General features: G+C 36.9%; 1 pseudogene; it reads left to right on the top strand.

Annotated features, from left to right (window-relative positions):
- The window catches only part of LOC143257775 (alpha-catulin-like), an 80293-nt pseudogene that overhangs the window by 26334 nt on the left and 27238 nt on the right, over positions 1 to 26721 (top strand).

Here is a 26721-nt window from a genome sequence, read left to right as displayed (position 1 = left end):
AAACTGCGAATCGCAAAATATACTTGAAAATTATAAACAGACAAAACCGAGCGTATTTAAAAAAAAATAAATAAATAATAAACACACTTCAAAATAGCAAACATTCAGTCACAAAATAGTAAACATTCAGTCACAAAATATAAATATTCAGTCACAAAATAGTAAACATTCAGTCACAAAATATTCTTTAAAATAAAATAAAAAACAGGCAATTCAAAACAGATATAACCATTCAGAGAACTTACTTCTCAACAACAAATAGAAAACTACAAAACAAATTTGAAGATGAGAGAGTCATGAAATAACCTCAAAACAGAAAACAACCAGTTAATAACAGGACAGATAGCAGTAGTAGGACGATGAGGCAAACAGCCAATCACACGACAGATAGCAGTAGTAGGACCATGAGGCAAATAGCCAATCACACGACAGATAGCAGTTGTAGGACGATGAGGCAAACAGCCAATCACACGACAGATAGCAGTTGTAGGACGATGAGGCAAACAGCCAATCACACGACAGATAGCAGTAGTAAAATGATGAAGCAAACAGCCAATCACACGACAGATAGCAAGAGTAGAACGATGAGGCAAACAACCAATCACACGACAGAAAGCAGTTGTAGGACGATGAGGCAAACAGCCAATCACACGACAGATAGCAGTAGTAGGACGATGAGGCAAACAGCCAATCACACGACAGATAGCAGTAGTAGGACGATGAGGCAAACAACCAATCACACGACAGATAGCAGTTGTAGGACGATGAGGCGAACAGCTAATCACACGACAGATAGCAGTAGTAGAATGATGAGGCAAACAGCCAATCACACGACAGATAGCAGTAGTAGAATGATGAGACAAACAGCCAATCACACGACAGATAGCAGTAGTAAGATGGTGAAAGAAACATACATTGTCATGTTGGATACTTTTTGTATCTCTTCGGGGTTTCCCAGGATCTAGTCTGCAGATCTCTGATTTTTCAAAATATATTTTACGTCGTATTTACTTATCTTAAATAATATTCGGTGTTAACGTGTCTTGGGTGTGTAAAATGTTTGGCTAGTGGTCAGAAGGCAATCATAGCGACGGACAACATTTAATAACGATCACTGCTCTTCAACATATAACTCCACGAGTAATTCAGGTGGAACATCAAATAATATCCAGATTTTAGGTTCTGTGTGACATTATTTTTTACAGAGTGTTCTAACACTTGCTGCTGATACTAGTGCTGACCGAGCGCTTTTACAAAAATCAAAATGGCCGTAATGTGTTGGAGTTCTAATGACCATCAGTAAAAGACCTCAACTGTATTTCCTTTTATCATCTTTATACAAACCGAAAGTGGCCTGCCTCCTCCTGATGGCCCGTTCTGTCGTAACTCGTTCTTAGATTGGCCAGTCTCTGTTCTTGTATATACATAAAATGACCTGTCTTTGCTCTAACGTATACTTAAGTTGGCCTGTGTCTGTTTTTATAAAACATCTGTATCGGTACATATAAAATAACCCTTCTCTGCTTTTAGCATGCTCAGTATGAGCTCGTGCGAGTTTTGCGTTAAAACGTACAATCACAATTACCTAAGTTGAGAGTACCCCAGTTCGGGAACATAAAATTATAATTATTAGAATGACTCCTTGTTCCTCTTACTACGCAAAGACTGGCCTGACCTAGATGGTCACTAAGCCATCTTCTGCACTTCAGAATGACCTGAATTCTGCTTATGCCAAATTCAGAGTGTTCTGAGCTGAATGAACTCTGATCTCTAGTTTCTATTTCAATGATGGAGTCTGAGGAGATCCAAAACTTTCGCGCTAATCAGATAGAATCACTGACTAGTTCAGAAGATTGCTGTGTTGAGAACCTTGAATTTGTAGCTCGTATATAAAACACGTAAAGTATTGTTTTCAATAATAAAGTCTCGTATTTTCGAGAAGCGACATCTATAAATACATTTTTAATTATACAAATGGAACTCTTTTTTTAAATGGCAATCTACTTCGCCAACTTTTATAACTTATTTACCACAAGACAACTGTTCATGTGTGTGTCTTTTCTCCTAGCAAAGCCATATCGGGCTATCTGCTGAGCCCATCGAAGGGAATCGAACCCCTTATTTTAGCGTTGTAAATCCATAGACTTACCGCTGTACTAGCGGAGAGCAAACTGTTCATCCCAGACTCTATAAACATAATTATTAGTTACAATGATAAAGTAAAATTTTAAGAAGTAACAACATTATTCTACTTTAGAGTCACAAAGTAAAATGTTTGATTCATATTTAATGTTACTGGTTTTATATATTTTAGGACGTGAGAGACGAAAGACGTCGCTCACAAATGAAGGCAGCGAGACAGATCTTACAGCGGTCAACCATGATGCTTCTAACGTCATCCAAGGTAATGAATTCTGACTCAACTGAGGTAGGAAACGAGTAGAAATGGTGCAATGAACTTCTTCAGTGGTACCTTACTTTATAATGAATCGTTTTAGAGATTTACAAACTTAAGTACATCAGAAATATGTTAGTTAGAAAATTAAAAAAAAAGAAAATTAATGATCTACGAAGCTTTTAACTAAGATATATCAAAACGTTACCCACGTGACAGCGACTGTTTCTACACTCTTCACTTCCAAGAGGATCAGCGGTAAGTTTACGGAGCTGGAAAATGAAAATCCGGGGTTCGATTACCCGTAGTGGACAGAGTACAAATATCGTATAATGTACTAAAATGACAGCAACAAAACTGTCGTTTAGGTTCACACTAATCGTTATACTGAGAAATGCTTTTCCTTAAACTTAATATCACTAAACGTTATTAAAAAGGTAAAATCTATCATTATCTATGAAAAACAAAACAATAAACCAATGAGGGATTCCAGTAGAAGTTAGGGGGATCTTGTTTGTGTTACTCGAGATCCTGTAACAAACAAAGTTATGCTACAATGCTGTGGGGGTGTTATAATGTTACCGTCCATCTCACTTGTTGTTAATAAAAGTTTAAAATTTTGACCTTGTATTTATCACCCCTACCTTGGCTAGGATGTTCGATTCGCAATCTGAGGGTCGAGGGTTCGAATCCCCATCTCACCAAACATGTGCGCCCTTTCTGTGGGCGTTATAGTGTTATGGTCTATCACACTATTCATGGGTAAAAAAGTAACCCAAGACATGGTGACGGATGGTGTTGACTGCTTACCTCACCCTCTAGTGTTTTACTGCCAAATTAGAAATGTCTTAACGCTGAGAATGTCATTAAAAAATAGGAGCTCACCCACTGAATGTCCCTACGTCATTAACTTTAGCACCCTCTTCCGGGGAACACAGAGGTATGACTGCGGACTTCAACTCTATAAACCGGGTTTTCCTTAATGACGAGAAACCCACTTGAAACAAAAATATATCTCAGAACGGCTGGTATGGGTATTAACACTTTTACCATTAAAGCAGAATTTTTTATTTTTTTTAGTAAACATGTTGAAATCGGGTTTTGATACCCGAGTTGGCAGAGCACCGAAAGCCCCCATTGTGTATTTTTGTGCTTAGCTTTAAAGCAAACAAACAAATATAAACTTGCTTCGGATTTCTCTTAACGAAATAAAAAGAAATTAAATTCCTCATTGGGTAAGAATTAAGTTTATGGGTTCAGAATTACAAAATTCATGGTTCGATTAAGGTCTTTATAACGACTCTACCTTTCACCGTGTTTGGAATCAACCACAGCCAGTATCACACTTTGTAAACCAAATATCAGTTTGAATGTTACGAAATTCAATTTATACTCGCGGGACGAGTGACTAAGAAAACGGAGGGACGATAAATTGGCTGAAAGGGACATTGGCTGTTGCATTTACTTTATAGGAAGACTTCGGGCTATGCTAGTCTATGCTGTTTCCATGGTGACCAGATATTGATTTTAGTGACTTCTCATACGAATCTTCTCACAAACATCTACTTGTATTTATTTTTTATAGGAGCATTTTGAATATTACTGGCGTTGTGTCAAGTATCATTGAAGTCAAGATAAATAAATGATAAACCATAATAATATTACTGGTTTGGTGTCAAGTATCATTGAAGTCAAGATAAATAAATGATAATATTCATACTCAAAACGTTTTTTTTTTTTTTTGTGTCACGTCTGTGTTAATTATGGAACGTGATAAAAGTAACACCTTGTTAATACAATAAGAGTAATACTTGGTCTATACACTTACAGTAACACCTGGTCAGTACAATAACAGTGATAATTGATCAATATTATAACAGTAACACCTGGTCAATGTGATAACAGTAACACCTGGTCAATACAATAAGTGATAATTGGTCAATATGATAACAGTAACACCTGGTCAATACAATAAGTGATAATTGGTCAATATGATAACAGTAACACTTGGTCAGTACAATAACAGTGATAATTGGTCAATATGATAACAGTAACACTTGGTCAGTACAATCACAGTGATAATTGGTCAACATGATAACAGTAACACTTGGTCAGTACAATAACAGTGATAATTGGTCAATATGATAACAGTAACACTTGGTCAGTACAATAACAGTGATAATTGGTCAATATGATGACAGTAACACTTGGTCAGTACAATAACAGTGATAATTGGTCAAAATGATGACAGTAACACTTGGTCAGTACAATAACAGTGATAATTGGTCAATATGATTACAGTAACACTTGTTCAATACACTGACAATAACACCTGGTCAGCACAATAACCGTAAAAATTGGTCAATATAATAAGGTCAGGCATTCTAAGAATGCATACAAAGTTTGGTAAGAAACTGTTCCAGCTGTACTCGCTGTGCAACTGTACCAACCGTATAATACCACCTATACCAACCATGTAATACCAGTTGTACGAACCATAGTAAACCAATTCTACCATCCATATAATAACAGCTGTACCACCAGTATAAAACCAGTACACCAATTGTATAGTAACTTTTGCCCCCTGTGTGTACCACATTCTTACGAACAAATTAAGAAAATGAAGTCAACGATATCTATAATTAAAAGAGTCGAATGACTTCAAGCTATCGACACAACACTCACTGAGTTTAAATGAATCTAGTTAGGTAAAAGAGAGAGTTAAATGAGCGATTATTTTCTCTCTTCATAGGCTTGTCTTCGCCACCCCGACTGTGAGACAGCGCGAGAATAGAGATACGGTGTTTTACAGATGCGCAGAGCTATAGACCTGATTCACTGTGTTGTAAAAGACGGTGTTATTCCAGATTTGGTAGCCGCTAACCGAAGTTATACCACTCCTAAAAGGAACGGAAGTACAACAATGAAACAAAACAAACGTTCCAATACGTCGGTCTGGCGACTCGAAGAACTGGACCAATATTTCACAGTGCACAATGCCATAAAAAGGTTTGAGGTAAACTAACTCACCGTCTTTTAAAGTTTACTTCTTTTTACTGACCTAAAACAACATTATTTTTACATATCTAGAGCAGGGTTTGAATATCACTATTGACAGTTAGTGACAGTAAAACGTGTCTGTTTGAAATCCTTCTTTCTTATTTCGCCTGTAATATTTTTCGTCTCATTCTGTTCGTTTAACGAGCTACAAATAAATTGAATATTCGGTGTTTTTAGGAATTGTTAGAACGAATTAAGAAGACTTTGGCGGTGTCTGCATACCGGGAACAGCTCGTAAGTGCCTTAGATGTGGTTGTGGAGCGAACTCATGATTTCACTGATTCGGCCTACACGTCACAGGAACACAGAGAAAATATTATACTTCTGTGTGAGCGAGCCAAGATTGAACTAAACCAGTTACTGAGGATGGGTGTTGAAGTGGTGAGTCTCAAACATTGAGTGTAAAAACAAATCTTCGGAATGTTGAACTTCCTTCTTTAGGGGTGTGTTGCTGTTGACTTAGAAGAGTAAACGTCTACTATCCAGTTATTACTTGTTCTGTTTCAGAAGTAATTAAAAGCCACAATAAAGAGTTATAAACAGTTATTACTTGAAGTAATTAAAAAACACAATAAAGAGTTATAAACAGTTATTACTTGAAGTAATTAAACACCACAATAAAGAGTTATAAACAGTTATTACTTGAAGTAACGTCTACTATCCAGTTACTACTTGAAGTAACGTCTACTATCCAGTTATTACTTGAAGTAACGTCTACTATCCAGTTATTACTTGAAGTAACGTCTACTATCCAGTTATTACTTGAAGTAACGTCTACTATCCAGTTATTACTTGAAGTAATTATAAACCACAATAAAGAGTTATAAACACTTTTATTTCTTGTTTTGGAAGTTCTTATCTCACGTTTTGTCGTAGCTTACAGAGTACTCATTATTCAAGTAATTCATAACATGCGCACGTTTTACTGACGTTACGATAGTACAAAATGCAATGTTAAGCGTTCCTTATGTGACATCATTTCAGTGTCTACTGACTGACTGACTAAGACTGTATAGTGGTATTTGTGGTTAGAACAAATGACCCCTCCAGGCGTCCTTTGACTTCCTTCTGGGGAAATTATAGAATATCCTGCCTATATAAGATATATTATAGAATATCCTGCCTGTATAAGATATATTATAGAATATCCTGCCTGTATAAGATATATTGAGCACAGTATTGACTTATAAAAATGTGTTAGGATTTTATTCTTTATTTTATTTTTGTTTAATTTTCATTATTACATGCGTTTGTTAAATAATTTTCAAATTATATTTCAACAGCAGTACCTGTCGGAAACTTCCAGTTGAAGTTGTTATTAGCTAACTTGAAGTTTTGAACGTTTGTTATCACTAATATTCTCGTGAATTAATAATAATAACCTTGTTAATTATTCAGGACACCAGTCTCGTGAATTAGATATACTGTCGAATTTCTGAATTAATTTAAATAAGACCTGGCATGACCTGATGGTTAGGGCACTAGATTATCAATCTGGAGGTCGTGAGCTCGAATCCTACCACTTAACATGCTCGCCCCTTCAGCTGTGGAGACATTATAATATGATGGTTAATCCCACTATTCTTTAATAAAATGTAGCCCAGCAGATGATGGTACTGAAAACCTGCCTTCTCTTTAGTTTGTCACTGTTAAATTACGGACTGTTAGAGCACGTAGTCCTTGAGCAGCAAAAGTAAACAGAAACAAAAGTCTAGTTTAAGAAATTTATTATTAATTATTTAAAGTACAAATTATTTAATTCTTTCAGAGTCTCGTTCGGTTAATAACAAAAATATGAAAGTAAATTTTATTAAAATTATTTGGGATATCAATATACTTTGGTTAATATTCTATGCGATCATAGAAAAATGAGCTATTTTAGGCTATCTGGAGTAACCATAATGTTTAGGCACATATAATTTATTGTTTTTCTGGTTTAATGTAAATAATCTTCCTTTATGCCTTATTAAGAGTAATAATCCTTCCGTTTACTTAGATTATTAATTACTCGTAGTGTTTCTCCAAATTAATTTGAGTTTAATGAACTCAATTCCTATTTGCTACCGGCACGAGAGAACTGTCTACTTTGGTGTGTGGTAATAATATCAAACTTCAAAGGAACTTATAAACGTTTGAGATATCATTGGTCTAGAAAAGCGCGGTCTAAACTGAGAGCTAATTATCACGAATCAGGTGCGCTTTTAAACGCAACATTCTCGTTACCTCGTCTTTCTCTCTCTACCATATCCCTGTTTAAGTGCATTCATCTCTAGTCATTCCAGTTCCTCTGTTTAGGACCAGGCTGGTTCCCTGTCATCTGATAAAGATCTGGAGCTATATGTACAGCATATTCTAGAGGCTTGCAAGGATTTGAAGAAGCAAGTAAGCCATATTTATGTTGATGTTTTTTTCTCCTCTCCATTGTGATCTGTATTGAAAGCTGATACCATATGGTTAACACGTTACAATTAATTTGTATTGCATTTATTGTTCTTTCAATTCACTTCACTTTTGTTTTAAGACGACAGTGAATACATCTGATGACGTAATGTTTTCCTTAGTGCGCATTATGTGCACCATTAAACCAAACAAATAATGTGGCTGAAAATCTTGATATGAAAAATCTAATAAGTCAGAAGGCTTATAAAGATAAAAGATGGGTTTCGATACCCTTGGTGGGTCCAACACAACTAGCTCGTTGTGCCGCTTTGTACTTAAACCAAAACCTGGCGTAATGAACAGTATATTTGTATTTCTAATACCTCACACAAGTAAACCAACCGCATATCCTAAACGAAGACTTTGGTTACGAAACTTTGGTGTGTGTGTGTTTTTCTTATAGCAAAGCCACATCGGACTATCTGCTGAGTCCACCGAAGGAAATCGAACCCTTGAATTTATTATTGTAAATCCGTAGACTTGCCGCTGTACCAGCGAGGGACAAAAATTTGTTTAAATGACATTTGTTTTGATTGAAATTATTGCACATCTCACTCTAAAGCAATTTAATACAAAACAGAAATATACGTCGTCGTGTATACGGCATATACGGTATCGTTTTTATCAGCCTACATGTGTATGTTCGGTGAATATTTCATACCTTTCGTGGTTGACATATAAAGGAAACCATAACTACATCATTTGTTAGACACAAGGTGTGGGCCGGAAGATTAGATAATATATATTTAAAATATAAGTAACGCATTTAGGTATTATTACGTTTTAATTATTCTGCACGTGTTCTAAACGTGATTTTTTTTTTTCAAAATCTAAATAAAAATATCTTCTTTAAAGCGAAAAGAAAGAACATTTTACTTACAAATCAGTTCTTAGAAAGCTATTTTAACAAATGATATAAATCACTGAACTTTACCTATTAAGTTAAAAATGTTGCTATAGCTACGAAACACTCTCCTTCTACAATATGACGTCCGATTAGATCATTAGAACAACAACAGTATTTCGGTTAGACAGTTCTTTCACTACAAGGAGATAGGTTTTTCTATGAACACAAAGAGCGTCTAATGTCATAACAAATAAAATAAAAAATGCTCTCTATCAAACAATGACGTAAAATAATTTCCTTAGAAATAAAAAACTTCCTTCATCTGGAGGCGAGGCTTAAAAACACAAATTTAATAATCTTTAGAAATGGAATTTTTATTACAAAAAGGGTGAACGTATTTTAAATGTACATAAAACGGTTTCTTTAAGAAGGGAAGTGTTTTTTATTGTTGTTTTTTATCTATATTACTCTTTTATTATAATAAAATATCAGAACTCCAAAAGTCTAAATGGGTTTTTGTTTTAAAAAGTACGGATAAGTGAAAATATCGTGTACAAATACTTTTTACTATAATTATAAAAATATTTAAAAAGTCACTCTTACCGTCTTTCGAAGGAGGTGGAAACAAAAATGTTCGTTATCTATGTTGAACTTTCAGTAAATTATGGAAAAGATGTTTCCTATGTGATATTAGAGTTTTTATTAAACGAATAATATAATGTTTCTAAGTGTTTAAAAAAACTATTTTAAAGGAACAAGAGGGAAAGACAATTTATGTTTAAATTTTCCTTCAAAAATAACAAAATTCTTTTAAGTGCAGAGGTAGCTTCACCCCCCAGTGGCACAGCGGCATGTCTTCGGACTCCCACTGCTAAAAACCGGGTTTCGATACCTGTGGTGGGCAGAACACAAATAGCACATTGTGTAGCTTTGTGCTTGCTTCTCAACAAAGAAACAAACAAACAAGAGGTAGTTTGGTTTAAAACTGAGGGACAATGCGCGCGTGCACACACACACATATATATGAACATAAAAGTAGTTCTGTTCAAATTGGGACAAAAAATATTTATATTAAGAAAGGCAGAGCGAGATTTATATAAAACTCACACTTTCATTAATTTCTTTCTACCCATAGAGATAAGAGGATCTTACCTATGGAGAGTAAGACAACACGGAATTGTTTGTGTAATTATGATAAATAAGGTATTACTTATTCACTACAGATGGGGAGACAGAAGTCCATCTCATTCGTAAAAACTTTCATCTTTCTTTCCAAGTAATGAAGCGAATTATTTCTATTAGTTAGGTGGACATTGGAATCTAAATATATGCAGTGGTTGTTACTACTGAACACTTATTGATATCCAATGAATAGGATGATCGAATAACGGTTAAACTTATCACTATATGACATTTAAAAGAAAGAATCACGCTGGTGTGTCCTGAGGGGGGGGAGGGGTATTAAAACAGTGGACGTGAATGACACAAATTTTAATTTATATACTCATATATGTCTTTTAATTATAGTGATTCCAACACAAACTTGACATAGAATAGAACACATATGTTTTTTAATTATAGTGATTCCAACACAAACTTGACATAGAATAGAACATATGTCTTTTAATTATAGTGATTCCAACACAAACTTGACACAGAATAAAATATATATATATATTTTTTTAATTATAGTGATTCCAACACAAACTTGACACAGAATAAAATATATATATATATATTTTTTTTAATTATAATTATAGTGATTCCAACACAAACTTGACATAGAATAGAACATATGTCTTTTAATTATAGTGATTCCAACACAAACTTGACACAGAATAAAATATATATATATAGACTTTTTTTTTTTTAATTATAGTGATTCCAACACAAACTTGACACAGAATAAAATATATATATATATTTTTTTTAATTATAGTGATTCCAACACAAACTTCACATAGAATAGAACATATGTCTTTTAATTATAGTGATTCCAACACAAACTTGACATAGAATAGAACACATATGTTTTTAAGTACAGTGATTCCAACACAAACTTGACATAGAATAAAATATATATATATATTAATTACAGTGTTTAGAACACAAACTTGAAATAGAATAGAATATGCACGTCTTTTAATTACAGTGTTTAGAACACAAACTTGATATGGAATAGAACATGCATGTTTTTAATTACAGTGTTTAGAACATAAACTTGACATAGAATAGATCATGTATATATTTTATTTACAGTGATTCCAACCCAAACTTGATTTGGAATTCAAAATCAGCTCTATCGTTGACTTTCGTTTTAACCAGTTAAGTGTGTATCTCAAATAATGTCCTACTCTTTTCACGTGAAGCTTCAAGATGCGACCCTTGACCATTCAGATGAACTCTTTAAAGTGACCAATGAGGTGGAACTAATGAACCGTCTCAAGAACGCTGCTCTTACAGGGGATCGTCAAAAATTAGAAAACTACGCAGAAAAGTTTAGCGATCACGTGGACCACCTTCAAGAGGTATTTCCGTAATCTAATGTTTGGTCGCAGATTGGACAAAATGATTTGATAAAAAAACTCTTTGATTTGCAGATGAAGTTGGAACATGATAAAGATTAGAAAACCACACAGTTTCTTCTTTGTACTTAAATTATAAGTTGAAATATGATAAAGATTAGTAACAATCAAATAGTTTAGTAAAATTGAGAGGTGTCCAGAGATAATCTGAAACAAAATTTTATGTTTGACTTTTATATCAAATACTTTCAACAAACTTGTTATAAATACTGTAAGTTATTTGTGAATATTAGGCTCATTTAAATTATGCCAATGTCTTACTTTGAAGTTAGCCCTAAAATTAGGCTTACTTAAATTATTTTCATGTCTTACTTTGTTGTTAGTCCTAAAATTAGGCTTATTTAAATTATCTTTGTCTTACTTTGATGTTAGCCCTAAAATGAGGCTTACTTCTCTTGTGAAATATTTTCAACAACTAATAATAGCACGAAATAAAATTGTTACATTTACTTGTTTAGATCTGTTGTATTTTTTGTTTGTATGGATGAGATAATACCTTTTACTCGGTTAATTCTCCATCGGTAGGCTAGATCCACTTTCTACTTGACAGGTTTGCAAGCTGTTGCACCACGTAGCAATGACCGATTTTCTGCAAGTGTCTTCCAAGCATCTGGACCACTGCTTGAAGATCTACGGAGGTCAGGTGATGTCTGGTCGTTATTTTTCTAGACGGTTATTACCTGGAGAAAGAATAATAGAAAATCTTTACTGAAATATATCCAGTAATACTGGAACAGCAATAAGTATTCGGATTTACAACGCTAAAATTAGGGTTCGATTTCCTTGGTGAACACAGCAGATAGCTTGATGTGACTTCGCTATAAGAAACACACACACTAAACAGTAATACGTTTTATTAACTATTTCGATCGTCAATAAAAATAAATTCCAATTATATTAGTGTGTGTTTTCTTATAGAAAAGCCACATTAGGCTAGCTGCTGAACCCACCGAGGAGAATCGAACCCTGATTTTAGTGTTGTAAATCCATAGACATACCGCTGTGCTAGCGGGGGTCATTATATTAATAGTTTACAAGTTTTTCTTAACTCATAATTGATGTTAGGTTTATACATATATATTAATATTCAAAATAGTAATAACCTAAATATTAATAATTTTTGTTTAGCTACCGCTTGAGAAGTCCTATGAATAAATTATTCACAATTTCAAATAATGTTCAATCATAACACTGACTAAATCAGTTCTATCAGTGGCGTAAGAGCTAAATAATCCATAGATTTTGTTAAATTGAAATTCGGTCATTAATTACTAATAAATATTTTAGAGTAACGTTACATTTGCAGAGATTTTAGTGGATGTATGATTAAGATGCACAGATGTAAAGATATAAGATATACACAAAGATATATTTGAAAATAAGTTAAACAGGTTATTGTTTTTAGAAAGCCTGGAGTGTGCGCTAAATAGATCTTAAACTGCGTGTTAAGGCTTTCTATAAGTTTTGATTTTTTGGGAATACAGCGACATCTGTATGTGTATAAGTTTGTCATGCTACTATAATAATTCACTTTCATACAGCGACATCTGTATGTGTATAAGTTTGTCATGCTACTATAATAATTCACTTTCAAGTACTTACTTTACAAAACTACGAAACTCTTAATTAAAATCGTGAATCAAGGTAACATCAAGCACTTAGTAACTTTATATTTACCAAGTTATATCATTTAAAAAAATGAAAATTACAAAAGGAAGCAAGTGTTGTAACGTTTCTGGGATGTGGGATTTATTACGCTAACGACAGCTGTTTATATTGCTTTTACAACACGTGGTTCAACAGTATCCTCACTGTTTATTCAGTCGTGTGAATTACTTAAGTATTACAGGGTTAACATAACTTTAGAAAACGATGTTCCATGTTGCTGTTAGCCACACCCACGATGACGTCTGACAGTGTAATTAGGTTGTATTTTAGCTTCTATAATAGGAAATTTTAGATCTTGTATCTTTAACCACTATCGATGATCCTACACTGTACTTGAGTGTTTACACAAAGAAAGAACACGCTCAGGTAAAGTCTGATAACAGACCACAGGCGCACAGTCAAGTGAGTCCACGAGCATGGAAACTGGTGTCTTATTCCATATTGGTTGAAACGTTTTTGCGGATTCTACTCGCACAGTGCAGGAATTTGATCTCATCTGTCTGAAGTCAGTGGATCTCCTGGTAATAACTGGTGCTCAGTTTCGTTTTAATTTAAGTTCATGAAGTTTATTTTTATTACGTAGAAAACCTTTAGCAACCGTAAGATCGTTTTCTAGTTGCATTTCTTTAAGTACGCTCAGACTTATTCTGATGTTTGACAAACTCCATCTGTGACGTGGTAGGTGTTTGATTTGCATAACATCCTAGAGACTGAAGTCCCCCGTGTTTGGAACTAGACCAGTACTTACCGTGCCAGACTGTATACCAGAAGGTCTAACGTTTTTCTCTAAGCCGCTGAATACATTATGTACTTTTGGTACTAAAATCGGACAACTTCCTTGTGGTTTTGGTTTCCGTTGATCAGCTGCCTTCCCTCTGTTCAGTAGTTTAAAATTAGAGTCACTATACCTAATATTTGTGGATATCTGACCTTGTCACTTACCCCATCTGTGCATAAGTTGCTGCTTGGATAAGCGACATTAGAATTTTTCTCTTACCAATGTGCTAACGTCGGATGAAACACACCGTTGCACCAATATATTGATGAGACATACCATTGTGATATTATATTGATGCGACACACCATTGCACTAGTATACTGATGAGACACACCATTGCACTAGTATACTGATGAGACACACCATTGCACTAGTATACTGATTAGACACACCATTGCACTAGTATGCTGATGAAACACACCATTGCACTAGTATACTGATGAGACACACCATTGCACTAGTATACTGATTAGACACACTATTGCACTAGTATACTGATGAAACACACAATTGCACTAGTATACTGATGAGACACACCATTGCAGTAGTATACTGATGAGACACACCATTGCACTAGTATACTGATGAGACACACTATTGCACTAGTATACTGATGAAACACACAATTGCACTAGTATATTATGAGACACACCATTGCATTAGTATACTGATGAGACACACCATTGCACTAGTATACTGATGAGACTTACCATTGCACTAGTATACTGATGAGACACACCATTGCACTGGTATGCTGATGAGGAGACTCACCATTGCACTAGTATACTGATGAGACACACCATTGCACTAGTATACTGATGAGACTCACCATTGCACTAGTATACTGATGAGACACACCATTGCACTAGTATACTGATGAGACACACCATTGCACTAGTATGCTGATGAGACACACCATTGCACTAGTATACTGATGAGACACACCATTGCACTGGTATGCTGATGGAGACACACCATTGCACTGGTATACTGATGAGACACACCATTGCACTAGTATACTGATTAGACAATACACTATTGCACTGGTATACTGATGAAACACACAATTGCACTAGTATGCTGATGAGACACACCATTGCAGTAGGTATGCTGATGGGACACACCATTGCACTGGTATGCTGATGAGACACACTATTGCACTGGTATACTGATGAGACACACATTGCACTGGTATATTATGAGACACACCATTGCATTGGTATGCTGATGGGACACACCATTGCACTGGTATGCTGATGGGACTTACCATTGCACTGGTATACTGATGAGACGCACCATTGCACTAGTATGCTGATGGGACTCACCATTGCACTAGTATACTGATGAGACACACCATTGCACTAGTATACTGGATGAGACTCACCATTGCACTGGTATACTGATGAGACACACCATTGCACTGAGTATACTGATGGGACACACCATTGCACTAGTGGTATGCTGATGAGGACACACCATTGCACTGGTATACTGATGAGACACACCATTGCACTGGTATACTGATGAGACACACCATTGCACTGGTATGCTGATGGAGACACCCATTGCACTAGGTATACTGATGGGACACACTATTGCACTGGTATACTGATGAAACACACAATTGCACTGGTATGCTGATGAGACACACCATTGCACTGGTATGCTGATGAGACACACTATTGCACTGGTATACTGATGAAACACCAAGATTGCAACTAGTATATTGATGAGACACACCATTGCACTGGTATGCTGATGAGACACAACCATTGCACTAGTATACTGATGAGGACGCACCATTGCACTAGTATACTGATGGGACACACACTATTGCACTGGTATGCTGATGAGGACACACTACTGCACTAGTATACCGATGAAACACACAATTGCACTGGTATGCTGATGAGACACGCTATTGCACTAGTATACTGATGAAACACACTATTGCACTAGTATACTGATGAAACGCACAAATTGCACTAGTATACTGATGAAACAATTGCACTATTGCACTGGTATGCTGATGAGACACACTATTGCACTAGTATGCTGATGAAACCACAATTGCACTGGTAGTATTGATGAGACACACCATTGCACTAGTATACTGATGAGGACACACCATTGCACTAGTATACTGATGAGACACACCATTGCACTAGTATACTGATTAGACACAACCATTGCACTGGTATAATGATGGGACACCACTGCAGTGTATGTATACTGATGAGACACAACCACTGCAATAAAAAATAGTATACTGATGAGACACACTATTTCACTAGTATACTGATGAAACACACAAATTGCACTAGTATATTATGAGACATCGAACCATTGCAGTAGTATGCTGATGAGACACACCATTGCACTAGTATACTGAGTGGAGACGCACTATTGCACTAGTATACTGATGAAACAAATACCTGCACAACTGCACTAGTATATTATGAGACACACCATTGCATTAGTATACTGATGAGACACACCATTGCACTAGTATACTGATGAGACTTACCATTGCACTAGTATACTGATGAGACACACCATTGCACTAGTATGCTGATGAGACACACCATTGCACTAGTATACTGATGAGACACACCATTGCACTAGTATACTGATGAGACACACCATTGCACTAGTATGCTGATGAGACACCACCATTGCACTAGGTATGCTGATGAGAGACAACGCCATTGCACTAGTATACTGATGAGACACACCATTGCACTAGTATGCTGATGAGACACACCATTGCACTAGTATACTGATGAGACACACCCGCCATTGCACTAGTATACCTGATGAAACACAATAAATTGCACTAGTATGCTGATGAGACACACCATTGCAATCTAGTATACTGATGGGCCATGACACACTATTGCACTAGTATACCTGATGAAACAATACAATTGCACTAGTATATGTGATGAGACACACCATTGCACTAGTATACTGATGAGACACACCATTGCACTAGTATACTGATGAGACACACCATTGCACTAGTATACTGATGAGACACACTACTGCACTAGTATACTGATGAAACACACAATTGCACTAGTATACTGATGAGACACGCTATTGCACTAGTATACTGATGAAACACACTATTGCACTAGTATACTGATGAAACGCACAATTGCACTAGTATACTGATGAAACACACTATTGCACTAGTATACTGATGGGACATAACTATTGCACTAGTATACCGATGAAACACACCAATTGCACTAGTATATTGGATGAGACACCATTGCACTAGTATACTGATGAGACAATAACTACTGCACTAGTATACTGATGAGACACAATATTGCACCAGTATACCGATTAGACACCACCATTGCACTGGTATGCTGATGAGACACACCATTGCAGTGGTATGCTGATGAGACAATACACTATTGCACTGGTATACTGATGAGACGCACTATTTCACCGGTATACTGATGAAACAATAATACCAAATTGCACTGGTATATTATGGGACGACACCATTGCACTGGTATACTGATGGGACAACACCATTGCGCTGGTATGCCGATGAGGACTCACCATTGCACTGGTATACTGATGAGACACACCATTGCGCTGGTATGCTGATGGGACACTGCCATTGCGCTGAGCTGCTGATGATGAGACGCACCATTGCACTAGTATACTGATTAGACACACCATTGCACTATAGTATGCTGATGAAACACACCATTGCACTAGTATACTGATGAGACACACCATTGCACTGGTATACCGATTAGACACACTATTGCACTAGTATACTGATGAAACACCTGAACTGCGCTAGTATGCTGATGAGACACCAACTACTGCAGTGGTATACCGATGAGACAATACCTATTGCACTGGTATACTGATGAGACACACTATTGCACTGGTATGCTGATGAAACACCAATTGCACTAGTATATTATGAGACACGCACCATTGCATTGGTGTACTGATGAGACACACCATTGCACTAGTATACTGATGAGACTTACCGATTGCACTAGTATACTGATGGGACACACCATTGCACTGGTATGCTGATGAGACTCACCATTGCACTGGTATACCTGATGAGACACACCATTGCACTAGTATACTGGATGAGACTCACCATTGCACCAGTATACTGGATGAGACAACACACCATTGCACTAGTATGCTGATGAGACACACCATTGCACTAGTATGCTGATGAGACACACCATTGCACTAGTTGTACCGATGAGACACACCATTGCATTGGTATGCTGATGAGACGCACCATTGCACTAGTATGTGCTGATGAGGACACCATTGCGCTGGTATAAACTGATGGGACAATACTATTGCACTAGGTATACTGATGAAACACACAATACCGCACCAGTATGCTGATGAGACACACCACTTGCACTAGTATGCTGGATGGAGACACACCATTGCACTGGCATACTGATGAAACACACAATTGCACTGGTATACTTGATGGGACACACCATTGCACTGGTATGCTGATGGGACACAACCACTGCACTGGGTATACCGATGGGACAACAACCATTGCGCTGGTATACTGATGAGACGCACCATTGCACTGGTATGCTGATGGGATACACCGACTGCACTGGTATGCTGATGAAACACACTAAATTGTACTGGTATACTGATGAGACATCGCTATTGCACTGGTATACTGATGAAACACACTATTGCACTGGTATACTGATGAAACGCACTGGTGCAAACTGGTGTATGCTGATGAAACACAACTATTGCGCTGGTATGCTGATGGGACACACTATTGCACTGGTATGCTGATGAAACACACACCGTGCGCTAGTATATTGATGAGACACAACCATTGCACTGGTATGCCTGATGGGACGCACCATTGCGCTGGTATGCTGATGGGACACACCATTGCACTGGTATGCCTGATTAGACACACGCCATTGCACTGGTATGCTGATGGAGACACACCATGCGCTGGTATGCTGATGGAGACACACTATTTCACTGGTATGCTGATGGAAACACACAATTGCACTGGTATGTTATGGGACACACCATTGCGGTAGTATACCTGATGAGACGCAACCATTGCGCTAGTATACTGATGGGACACACTATTGCACGCTGGTATGCTGATGAGAACAATACACTGCACTGGTATATTATGGAGACACACCATTGCATTGGTATGCTGATGAGACACAACATTGCACTGGTATGCTGATGAGACTTACCATTGCACTAGTATACCGATGAGACATACCATTGCACTGGTATGCTGATGAGACTCCACCACTGCACTAGTATTACTGATGAGTTACACACCATTGCACTGAGTATGCTGATGGGACTCACCATTGCACTAGTATGCTGATGGGGACACACCATTGCACTGTAGTATGTACTGATGAGGACACACCATTGCGCTGGTATGCTGGTGGGGACGCACCATTGCGCTGGTATGCTGATGGGGACACAACTCATTGCACTAGTATGCCTGATGAGACAACCATGTGCACTGGTATGCTGATGGGACACACCATTGCGCTGGTATGCCGATGGGACACACCATTGCACTGGTATGCTGATAGACACACGGTTGCAAATGCTGATGGGACGCACCATTGCGCTGGTATGCTGATGGGGACCACACCATTGCGCTGGTATGCTGATGAAACACACAATTGCGCTGGTATGCTGATGAGACACAACGCGTGCACTGGTATGCTGATGAGGACACACTATTGCGCTGAGTATGCTGATGAAAGCACACCGTAATTGCACTGGTATATTGATGAGGACACACCATTGCACTGGTATACTGATGAGACACACTATTGCACTGGTATGCCTGATGGGACGCAACTACTGCACTGGTATGCTGATGAGACACACTACCGCACGCTGGTATGCTGATGGAAACACCATTGCGCTGGTATGCTGATGGAGACACGCTATTGCACTGGTATGCTGATGAAACACACTATTGCGCTGGTATGCTGATGGAACGCACAATTGCACTGGTATACTGATGAAACACACCATTGCACTAGTATGCTGATGGAGACACACTATTGCTGCACTATGTATGCTGATGAAACACACTATTGCACTGGTATATTGATGAGACAACACCATTTGCGCTAGTATACTGATGAGACGCACCAAATATTGCACTGGTATGCTGATGGAGACACTATTGCACTAGTATGCTGATTAGACAATACCATTGCACTGGTATGCTGATGAGACACAACCATTGCAGTGGTATGCTGATGAGACTTGCACCATTGCACCTGCAACTGGTATGCTGATGGGACGCACTATTTCACTGGTATGCTGATGAAACACACAATTGCACTGAGTATATTATGAGACACACCATTGCACTGGTATGCTGATGGGACACACCATTGCACTGGTATGCTGATGAGACACACCATTGCACTGGTATGCTGATGAGACTCACCATTGCACTGGTATACTGATGAGACACACCATTGCACTAGTATGCTGATGGGACTCACCATTGCACTAGTATGCTGATGAGACACACCATTGCGCTGGTATGCTGATGGGACACACCATTGCACTAGTATGCTGATGGGACCACACCATTGCGCTGGTATGCTGATGGGACACACCATTGCACTGGTATGCTGATGGGACACGCACCATTGCGCTGGTATGCTGATGGGACGCACTATTGCGCTAGTATACCGATGAAACACACAATTGCACTGGTATGCTGATGAGACGCACCATTGCACTGGTATGCCTGATGAGACACACCATTGCACTGGTATGCTGATGAGACACACCATTGCGCTAGTATATACTGATGGGACACACTATTGCACTGGTATACTGATGAGACACTGCTGCACTGGTATACTGATGAAACCACCAATTGCAACTACAGTATACTGGACAATGACACACTATTGCACTAGTATACTGATGGAAATCACAATTGCACCAGTATATTGATGGAACACACTATTGCACTGGTATACTGATGGAACGCACAATTGCACTAGTATACTGATGAGACGCACTATTGCACTAGTATGCTGATGGGACACAACCATTGCGCTGGTATACTGATTAGACAACACCATTGCACTAGTATGCTGATTGAGACACGCCATTGCACTAGTATACTGATGGGACACACCATTGCACTAGGTATGCTGATTGGACACACTACCTATTGCACTGGTATGCTGATGGGGAAACACACAATTGCACTGGTATGCCGGATGGGACACACCATTGCAGTGGTATACTGATGAAGACACACCTACTTGCACTGGTATACTGATGGGACACACTATTTCACTGGTATACTGATGGAGACACACAATTGCACTGGTATATTATGGGACACACCATTGCGCTGGTATGCTGATGAGACGCACCATTGCACTGGTATGCTGATGGGACTTCACCATTGCACTGGTATACTGATGAGACACACCATTGCACTAGTATGCTGATGAGGACTCACCATTGCACTAGTATACCTGATGAGACACACCTATTGCACTAGTATGCTGATGAGACTCACCATTGCACTAATATACTGATGAAACACACCATTGCACTAGTATACTGGTGAGACACACCATTGCACTAGTATGCCGATGAGACACACCACTGCACTAGTATACTGATGAGATACACCATTGCACTAGTATGCTGATGGGACACCAACCATTGCACTAGTATACCGATGAGACACACTATTGCACTAGTATACTGATGAAACAAATACAAATTGCACTAGTATGCTGATGAGACACCATTGTTGCACTAGTATACTGATGAGACACTATTGCAACTAGTATACTGGATATTAAACACCTACAATTGCACTAGTATATTGATGAGACACACCATTGCACTAGTATACTGATGAGACACACCACTGCAACTAGTATACCGATGAGACATACACCATTGCACTCAGTATACTGATGAGACACACTTTACTTTTGCACTAGTATGACTGATGAGACACACCTACCGCACTAGTATACTTGATGAAACACAACAATTGCACTAGTATACTGATGAGACACACTATTGCACTAGTATACTGATGAAACAGCCACCAATTGCACTAGTATATTGATGAGACACAACCATTGCACAACTAGTATACCTGGATGAGAACACACCATTGCACTAGTATACCGATGAGACAATAACTGCTGTAACTAGTATGCCTGATGAGACACACTACCGCACCAGTATACCGATGAAACACACAATTGCACTAGTATACCTGATGAGACACACCACTGCACTAGTATACCGATGCACAGTATTGCACTATGTATACTGATGAACACACAATTGCACTAGTAGTACCTGATGAGACACACTCATTGCACTAGTATACTGATGAGACACCATTGCACGCAGAATACTGATGAGATACAACCATTGTACTAGTATACTGATGAGACACACCATTGCACTAGTATACTGGATGAGACACACCATTGCAATAGTACATACTGATGAGACACACTATTGCACTAGATTGTGCACGTTGGTCTTATTAAGTGCTATTAATCCTTGACATTAAGAGTTTGTTTAAAGTTTCTACGTAACAAAGTTAGTAGTGTTACATACTAAACCCACACGTTTCCTCCCACAGGTCTTGAATGCCTGCCACACCCTTTACCTCCACCCCACAAGCAAGATAGTCAGAGATAATTTTGATGTATTCTCAGACATGTGGCAGTCACTAGTGAACGATGTGGCCAGTATATCTTGTGATATTGCCGAGATATGTCTTGGTAAAGTTCCCCAAAGTCTCCTGAGAACGCCGGAGAACATACCTGTATTCGTTTCAACATCCCAAAAAAAGACCCGTTGTAAGTACTGTTTATCTCCATAGGTGAAGAAGACGTCTACTTTCTCTATCAATTGTACATAATGTCCACGTAATCTAAGCTGCTATGTAGAAATAGGAAGGCACAATATTTGATATTTTGTGTTTTGGCATATATATATTTAAATTATTTTTATCATAAGACATCAGTTAGTTATTAGGCCTATCACATTATCAACCACTAAATAGTTAATCTGTAATTTATGGATTATTCAAGAAACAATAGAATGTAATATCAGTATTTTAAACACAGTAAGGCCCGACATGGCCAGGTGGTTAAAGTACTCGGCTCGTAATCTGAGAGTTGCGAGTTCGAATCCCCGTCACACCAAATATGCTTATCCTTTCAACCGGGGTGTTCTAATATTATGGCCAATCCCACTATTAGTTGGTAAAGTGTAGTGCAAGAGTATATATATGTGTATGTATAAACATGATTTAAACTAGATTATTTTATATGTATAAACATAATTCAAACTAGGTTGTTTTATATGTATAATCATAATCCAAACGAGGTTGTTTTATATGTATAATCATAATCCAAACTAGGTTGTATTATATGTATAAACATGATTTAAACTAGATTGTTTTATATGTATAAACGCAATTCAAACTAGGTTGTTTTATGTGTATAAACGTGACCCAAACTAGACTGCTTTATATAAACTTGATTTATATGTATGAAATGGGGTGTTTTATCATATATTAAGGTGCTGAAAAGTAGCTTATCTGGCTTTCATTTCAACAAACGTTGTTTTTACAGTATCTGTATTTTATACGTTTCAGTTTGTTTAACTTCATAGTAATTTGAATAGCCTAAACTTTGAAACGTTAAAAACATACATTTGTTCTTGTTTGTGTTTTTTAGAAAAGACATGTTAACATATATTCTCGTTCGCAGAAACCAGTCTTCATAATAAACAGGCCAAACCTTGTACGGTTTGAAGTAGAGGTAAATATATATATACTTATTTATCACTGATTTGTTAGTCGGTATTACACTGTACGGTTTGAAGTAGGTAAATACATATATCATTATTTATCACTGATTTGTTTTTCGGTTCTACACTGTACGGTTTGAAGTAGGGGTAAATACATATATCATTATTTATCACTGATTTGTTTTTCGGTTCTACACTGTACGGTTTGAAGTAGGGGTAAATATATATATCATTATTTATCACTGATTTGTTTTTCGGTTCTACACTGTACGGTTTGAAGTAGGGGTAAATACATATATCATTATTTATCACTGATTTGTTTTTCGGTTCTACACTGTACGGTTTGAAGTAGGTAAATATATATATCATTATTTATCACTGATTTGTTTTTCGGTTCTACACTGTACGGTTTGAAGTAGGGGTAAATACATATATCATTATTTATCACTGATTTGTTTTTCGGTTCTACACTGTACGGTTTGAAGTAGGGGTAAATATATATATCATTATTTATCACTGATTTGTTTTTCGGTTCTACACTGTACGGTTTGAAGTAGGGGTAAATACATATATCATTATTTATCACTGATTTGTTTTTCGGTTCTACACTGTACGGTTTGAAGTAGGGGTAAATATATATATGTTTATTTATCACTGATTTGTTAGTCGGTATTACACTGTACGGTTTGAAGAAGACGTAAATATATATATCTTCATATATCACTGATTTGTTAGTCGGTCTCTACTCGGCACGGTTTGAAGTAGAAGTAAATATATATATCTTTATTTATCACTGATTTGTTAGTCGGTTCTACACTGCACGGTTTGAAGTAGGAGTAAATATATATATCTTTATTTATCACTGATTTGTTAGTCGGTTCTACACTGCACGGTTTGAAGTAGGAGTAAATATATATATCTTTATTTATCACTGATTTGTTAGTTGGTTCTACACTGTACGGTTTGAAGTAGGGGTAAATATATATATCTTTATTTATCACTGATTTGTTAGTTGGTTCTACACTGTACGGTTTGAAGTAGGGGTAAATATATATATCTTTATTTATCACTGATTTGTTAGTCGGTTCTACACAACCACAAATAATCAAACATACTGGGAATGTCAGCATACACCAACACATTATATTATACCAGTGAACCTTGTAATTAAGACACATACACATATACTACTAAACATGTTATATTAATACACACTTAAACATGTTTAATACATTTACATACACACACACTCACCCTAAACATGTTATATTGATACACACATATACACGCTGTTGTGCATTAACGCACGTACTAGGATTGTATCCTATATTAACACACGCACAGAAACACATTATCTTACATTAACACACGTATTAACACATTATCCTGTATTACTACACACATGAAAACATGTCGTCAAACATTTTAATGTTTATTCAAGTTTCATGTTAAACTTGAGTGATTTGTGTTAATTTTCCAATCTGTTATAAAAGATAAATATTTATTAAAACCGTTTTTAATGATCAATAGTTGATCTATTTTATCGTTGAATGACCGAAAGCAACATCAAAGTAGATTCATTAAATAGCGCGACCGTATTTTCTCTGTTTTATTTTTTTTATGTCTGTATAAATGTTTTCACTTTTGACGTACATCGCGTTTAGACGACTCATCGGTCTAACCCGATAATTATTTATTTTCTAAGGAAAAGCAAAACATCGAAAAGGCTGGCTTAGAAATGAAAACTTGACTTCGGAAATGGACGTAGAAACTGAGAAATACCTGACGGAAGAAAACGACAGTGACATTGTTCGTCGAGCCCAAGGAATGTCCCATATGGCATTTTAGTTTACCAGTTCACGAGGGGAGAGGGGTATCTTAAAACCACTCAAGTGAGCATCTTTACTGTAACCAGCCAAGGAGACAGTATCTGGAATAGCCAGTCTCAAGTCTTATAATTCTCATGTCTAATTGTTTCGTTTTAACTTAGCACACACCGTACTGAATTTGTTTCTTTTTTAATCGTACAATTAGTTTATTCAAGTTTACAACTATGATCTGGTGCTTTCAGTTTTCTGGTTGAGAAAAATTATTTAATTTCAATTAAATGCCAATATTGTTTGGAAAGTGATTTCCTGTTAACGTACGTGTTTGTTTAGGTTTGTCTCAACAAATACAATTTGTCTCCTGAAAGCGATGGAACTATTACGTCCTGTAATTTTCTCCAAATAGAAATAATATCGATTTTAGAACTTAAGCGAAACGAATAGAAATGTGTTAGCAGTTACAAAGTATGTATATATATATATGTATTTTTTTGAATTCTTAAATATGAAAAATCGTAGATAAACATTTAAAAAAAACAATCTATTTGAAAATATTATATTTCATGTGTCTGCTAAAGATAGGTGTTAAGATATTAAATAATTGATTGAAAGCAAACCTCTTGATTTCAATATGAAGAAAACTCAAAAGTAAAAGTAACCTTGTACAACGCTAAAATCATGGGCTCGATTCACCTCGGTGGATACAGCAGATAGCCCGATGTGGGTTTGCTATAAGAAACTACACACAATAAATTTTGTAAACAGATACGTAATCAGTTTTGTTTCCAGTTCCCTTTCGAAACGTGTTAATAACATGTCAAACTGTACACCTTTATCCACACAACTGTTTAAATAACTAAACCACACCAAACATGCTCGCCCGTTCAGCCGTGGGAGCATTATAGTGTGACGGTCAATCCCATTATTCGTCGGTAAAAGAGTAGCCCAAGAGTTGGCGGTGGGGGTGATGACTAACTGCCATCCTTCTAGCCTTACACTGCTAAATTAGGAACGGCTAGCGCAGTTAGCCCCTCGTAGCTTTGCGCGAAATTTAAACCAAAACATAACTAAACTATTACTCAGCTTTAACATATGTACATTCAGTCAATTTCTCCCCGGTGATTTTTCAGGATCTGTTTACCCAAGTGAGTTATTGAGGAAGCTAACAGGCTGTATAAAGAAATTCGTCAGTTTTCATATCAGGTAGAAAAAAATATTTATTTTTTAACCTTTTATTTTGACCTGATTGAACT

The sequence above is a fragment of the Tachypleus tridentatus genome, chromosome 7 (assembly GCF_004210375.1).
Source record: "Tachypleus tridentatus isolate NWPU-2018 chromosome 7, ASM421037v1, whole genome shotgun sequence".
Classification (NCBI taxonomy): Eukaryota; Metazoa; Arthropoda; class Merostomata; order Xiphosura; family Limulidae; genus Tachypleus; species Tachypleus tridentatus.
Note: the sequence above shows the minus strand (reverse complement) of the source record. Positions and strands in the feature narration are given on the sequence as shown.